Source organism: Mercenaria mercenaria, chromosome 3 (assembly GCF_021730395.1).
Source record: "Mercenaria mercenaria strain notata chromosome 3, MADL_Memer_1, whole genome shotgun sequence".
NCBI lineage: Eukaryota > Metazoa > Mollusca > Bivalvia > Venerida > Veneridae > Mercenaria > Mercenaria mercenaria.
The window spans coordinates 49374290-49380761 of record NC_069363.1 but is presented as its reverse complement, the minus strand read 5'-3'; positions in this window follow the sequence as shown (position 1 = coordinate 49380761).

Sequence of the window (6472 nt, the reverse complement as noted above, 5' to 3'; positions counted from 1 at the left end):
GACATCAGCTAAAATGAAAAGGCTAAAGGAATGTTAGCATGGTACGTGTGATTAAAAAAGAACAAGCATTAAAAGATAAAAAAAAAACATAGCACTCTGGTCTAGTACATGTACTTTATGGTTGCTACAACCACTTTGAAAAATTCAAGGTCAGGGTGGTCAAGATTATTCCACAGTACATCTGAAACTTTGTGGTCAGGTTATTCTACAAGGTCAAGGTTTTTCCATAGTATTACTTGGGTGCAAGATGGTATATGCATATTCTAGCTGTGGACGGACAAGTATTTGTATGCTTATGTTTTGACGTTTTCGTTTGTTGTTGCGATGATTGTGAAATTAAGCGTTTATTAGCATTTAACATGTTTAAAGATATTTAAGTGATATTTTACATCTGCCACACTATTTTGCACTGACAATTAGCTATAAAATATAGCCATGGAGTAAATATTTGGTTTTGATGAGAGCTTTGATTTTTGTGACATGTAGTGCCTAATTTAGAAGGATTAAACTCCATGTCCCACTTATTTTCCCATTGTTCTAGCTTGTTAAGATTTTCCCGGAGGATTTTGTTGCCATCCACAGAATTGATATCATAATAAGGTATTTGTATACTATATAATCGTCGGCAAATAGTCGGATTTGAGACTTGATTGAAAATGGGAGATCGCTAATATAAAATAGAAAATACTGAGGTCTAAGGATGGAACCTTGTGGAAACCCAGATGCCACTGGTACTTCTTTGGAATTTCGCCCTCAAAAACTACAGATTGACTTTCTATCAAGTAGAAATGCATAATACCACTTGATGACTTGTGGACAGACACCATGATCTTAACAAAAGTCTTACTGAAGTCGAGTACAATTAAGTCAGTTTGTTTACGACTGGAAATGCTGTTAATCAGCTCACCTATTAACTCAATTAGTTGAGTTTTACAATATCTCCTTCAGAAACGCCATGTTGGAGGTCATAAAGAATGTTACGTTTAGAAAGGTGGACAGAGACATCGGAGGCATAGATGTGTTCTAGTGTTTTACACAGTGAATGATATAACAGACAATTTGCCAAGTCATGCGGGTCCCCCTTCTTGAATAGAGGGCAAACAAAATCTTATCTCCATTTTGTGGGAACAGTGCCTTAGGAGATAGACTATGGAAGATTACCAGTAGAACATCAACAATTTCATCATTAAGTTCCTGGAGGACAACTGGACAAAAATGGTCTGGTCTGGTTTTAAGTTAGCTAGCAATTTGAGAACATCCATTTTATCGATGGACATTTCAGATATTATGGGGGCAATGTTCAGAAGGCTATAGAATTTTAAGTTTTTGAAGTCAGTTTTGTCTAAGATAAAGTGGTGATTTGTTTAAATACGGATTGATAATTTTAAGTTTGAAAATGAAATAGATTATTATAGTGTTTGTGGTCTTAAACCAGTGAAATGTCAAAAAGGTTTTTCCATAACCCTACATAGTGCTGGTAAGTAAAAATTTACACAGACTATCATCATAACTGAGGAGTTACATTTACATGCTCTTCACCATTGTGGATTATAAGCCCTGCTTTGGTGTAGAAATCTTTCGCTTAAAGAATTTATCCTGGTACATGGAAGGTTGGTGGTTCTACCCAGGTGTCTAATGAAGTTATACCTGCAGGCACACCTTATGTATTCCTCCAGCAACATCAGATGTTTGAAAAATACCATGTCAAGAGACAAGAAAAAATAACTGTACAGCAATAGACCAAATCAGTTATTACCATTCATAATTTTATCATGTCCAAAACATTGCTCAATTATACTTATTTCCACTTTGGTGATTATTACATTTCACCCGGACTTTATCGTACACCCCTTTGTAAAATCTAAAACTTTAAACTAAAATAAAGGTATTAAATCCATATAATATTTAAACAAAACTTCAAAGTTTTGTTGTTTGTAGCATCATCTGAAGCATGTGCAGTGAAAAATCTTAATTTGATATCTAAAATAGTGTGATATTTATTTCTAGTCACTTTATTTTCATTGTAAATATACTTCGTTATACCAAAGTGGAAACTGGCAGGTACTCGAAAATGCAGGTCTCTGATTGGTCAGTTAGAACCCCTAACGTACGGTGATGTCATGTTAAAATTATAAATTTCTGGAGGTCCATCATGAATTCTGTGAAAAATTGTAATGATAATTCTTGTACAATCTTTGTCGACGTGTCTTGTGTTATGGTTCTGGCTCTGAAGGCAAAAAGCGACATGTACTCCAGTTCGTTTTACAGTCTGTTCCATTGATCTGTTTTAGTAATACAGAGTTAATATGTAATATTAACGCATAAAATAAGTTAGGTAGTTCTAGTACCACGCTACGATAAATTAGTGGCTTACTACCGTTTCCAAAACCGGTCGACCGTAGTTCCGTTGCCGATAATGGCGGAGTGCTATACCTTCACTTTATATCTATCCTGAGACCAAATTTTTAAGATTCTTTAAAAAGCGAATTCTTGACATACCATCAGTGCAACCAAGTGCCTGTGGTTTTATTTATGTATTTATTTTATATTTACGCTCCCCTTCCGATGCAGTTCATTTATGTCACAATAAAGACACGAGATAAACGTGGATTGAAAATGTCTGACATCTAACCAATGTCAGACGTTTTATTAGAAAGTAATATTATTTAGTTATCAAAACGTAGTACAAAATTAGTTATATGGCTATAAAATTGTGACATAAAGTAGGACAAAGCAAAGTCCAATGCATTGACTAGATATAACAGATAAGGAAAAGAAAGCATCACTATAATAAGACATTGTGACTAGAAAACTTGTTTAGCGACATTTTCAAACAAAACATAATAGCAGAGCAAGGTGGGTGGTGGGGTGGTATGTGGAAAAACAAAATAAAATAAGAAAAACTTCTCTGTATTTTTTCCGATGTTTTCCGCTCAAAACGAGGCTAAAGATAATGAAAGAGGGAAAAGGTCCGAAAAGGATAAGTAACAACAATAACGTGATAAGACCCCTATGCACTGCTATTATGGACACATGTAAAAATTAATAGCTAAAAGGCAAATATAAACAACTTTATATCATTTCAATCTATAAAGTATGGTTTTATATTTACGCTCCCCTGCCGATGCAGTTCATTTATGTCACAATAAAGACACAAGATAAACGTGGATTGAAAATGTCTGACATCTAACCAATGTCAGACGTGGTTTGTCCGTCATTATTATGCCAATTATATATTTTGTTTGATATTACGATTAAAGGTAAAACATTTTTGCATTGGCAAACTTTAAGTCACATCTTTAATTGGAAAATTGGTCTTAAAAAGGTTACATTAAATATCGAGACACATATGTAAGTTAACCAGACGTCCACAAGCAGCACGACCATTTGCTTAACTTTTAACGTGTAGCTTTCCGTGCTAAAGTGGACTATTATAGCAATCAATATACTACAGTTATAATTATTTATAAAAAGGAAATCTTAAACAAATATTTTGACTCAATTTTACATAAATCTTACAAAGATATTAAAACGATAAAATAAAATGTTAAATAATAAATAATATGAATCGGTCATTATAAAAGCTGTACAAAAATAAGGATAAGGAGAAAAAATCGCATGCAGATCTATATCCTATACAATTAATAATGATTCAGATCATATGCCTGTTTTATTACTGACGAGTGCATTATGTATTAAGGCTAAACTAGAGAAATCTATACTATACGTTTTGAACTATTTTTTCACGGCATATTTTCGTGCGCTTCGGTCACGTCTGGGTTTTAAAGGAATACACCTTCGCTTTTCAACTTAGCTATGCTCGATGGATCAACAGACTTAAAAACATAATTTTAATACGAAATGACGCATTCTTTAACCTTATTGTATTTACATATGTATGAAAATATCAACCGACTGTAGAACAATGTTCAGAAAACAGTTTATATCAATAAGATTATCTGTCGATTAGCCCGAAAAAACGGGCAAAAACCTTTCAGCGGATTAAACTGTCATTGAGTGAAAATGGTTAGTCTGATATTTTTACAAGCTCTGGAATACGGTAATTATAGGTCCCAACCACTTCGTGGTTTCAACCTAAAAACAACAGTGAAGAGGTTTATTTATGAAAACATCGGTATATGACTTAATTAAGGAACATTATTTTTGTTGCAATTTACTTTTTTATATCGTAGATTACTTTAGCAAATGCTCGAAAAGATGTAGTCACGCTATAATGATGTTCCTTGGTCAATTTCTTTCTAACATCTTATATTTATTACACCGCCGAGGTGAATATTTCACTGGCGTCTATGTATTTTGTATACATATTAATCATTTTATACGCTGACGGGTGCGTTCTTCAAATGCTACTTTTCGTATTGGAAATTATCCTTAATTTTCATAGCCTAAGTATAGAGTGTATAATTTTCCAGTTTGAATAGACTCAAAATGTTATATAAGATCTAATTAAATGTGGATTTTAACACATGAAAATTAAATCATTGCAAATATTATTGCACTGTTAAGGCTTGCATCAATTTGAACATTTCTGTTCTGTATGCTAAATACATATTACGATGACCATAAGAAACTTTATAAAATTCTGCAGGTCAATATTAAAATTTAGTTTCATTAACAAGTACAATGCAGTACAGGCTTCCATAAAAAATCCTGTCGGCGAATTCGCATAAATTTGAGGACGCCATCAATGTAGTTTGAATACAATACAATACTACCTAGAATTCCTTGGAAAGTCGCTGTATGACCTACAGGCGTAAATGTGAGTAAAATCTAATAATCAAGTCAAGTCAAGTCAAGTCAAATAGTTTATTTATGTCTCTTCATGCGTACTGCATAATAAAACATTACAATATTATAGTATTTTAAAAATACGTATGCCTTTCTATACAGAAATATAAGAGACAATTTGATCTATACACATTTACATATTCTAAAACCTAATAATTAGTAAGATGACCAAGTCACTGACATAAAATTATTAAAATCCTTATATGCAGGTATGCCTTCAAAAGATTAAAAAGCATGAGGAAACTGTGAATCCATCTGTGACTAGCTGCAGATAGATGCTGTATGGAAATTTTGAATCTAATATGCTGTACGGAAATTTTGAATCTATCTGTGACCAAATAAAGTTAACAAGAGCTGTCGGAGGACAGAAATGCTCGACTATTCGACAGCCTTGTCAATTGAATGAATATTAAAGTAAATAAAGGGGTGTAATTTTGTATAATAGTTTAATATTTAAGACTGTGGGCCTCTCTGTCCAAAATAATTAGATATGCTGACTACCCTAAAACCAGTTAATTGATAAGAAGTAGTCATTATCAGTAAAACTATTCTCATTATTTCCTGCATTTATTGTTAAACTGTTGCATTCTGAGGAAACATATAAAACAACTTGACAAAACGTTATCCGTCTAATCATAAATGTATTTTATTAAAGGTCCAATACTAAGGAAAGTGAACATCTTAATTTCTTTTAAAAAGCACAGAAACTATTTCATTTTATTGGAAAATGAAAGTTGGTATGTAGAAATTCGAAATAAATCGCAGTATATGTACAATTATTTTTCTATGAAGTATGAAGAAAGTTAAAAAGACCTGGGGGTCATTCTGTCGATTCATTGAAATTTCAACAATATACACATACATTTCTTTGAGTTCCAAAGACCTTCTGTAAATTTTGACCTGCCAATCTTCATTATTTAGTGTCTTGCAGAAGTCTATGCACTGGCTATGAAAAGAATTGCCAACTCACTTTCCCTTAGTAATGGACCTTTAATGTTTTAATTGCTATAAACCACTGTGTTTTAGGATTCGTAACACAAACTAGTCAGTTCTGAAGTGTTTCTGTCAAAAAGGAGAAACTGGAATGTTATTATTTTGTCAAAGAATTATTTTAACAAATATAGAAATCCTACTGGAGTCTTCAAAGGAAGTACTGATATTTTCATGACTCTGATATGTTTACCTTCAGTTACTGCAATGTATTTCAAATTCATATTAAATGGTTGACTTTCTGGTACCAATGTTATGCAATGGATACTATTTAAAATCTTTCTTTTCTGGCTTTGTTGTACTTTAATTGTTTTAACGTTTTTAAATGTTTCTCTTCTTCTTGCCTAGAAATCCAAACATTACAAGATAAATGTGCTTTTGAGTAGAATCACTACCAACTGAAATGCAACGTGCAAATACTTATGAACGTGCTATTCATTGGTCAGTAACTTTCTAATACTATTTGTAAAATATTAATACCAAGCGAATGGCTGGAATTTGTGCAATACAAAAGGTAAATGAGTGACAATATAAGCAATTGAATTCTGTATAGCCAGCCTTATTTATATTCTATTGCCTGTCCAGTAAATGCCTGATATTTATATGAACTTGTTCCTCTGTCAAATAGAAGGTCCGCTCCAATCACTGGTTTAAATTCCCAAGTGGGAGGTTT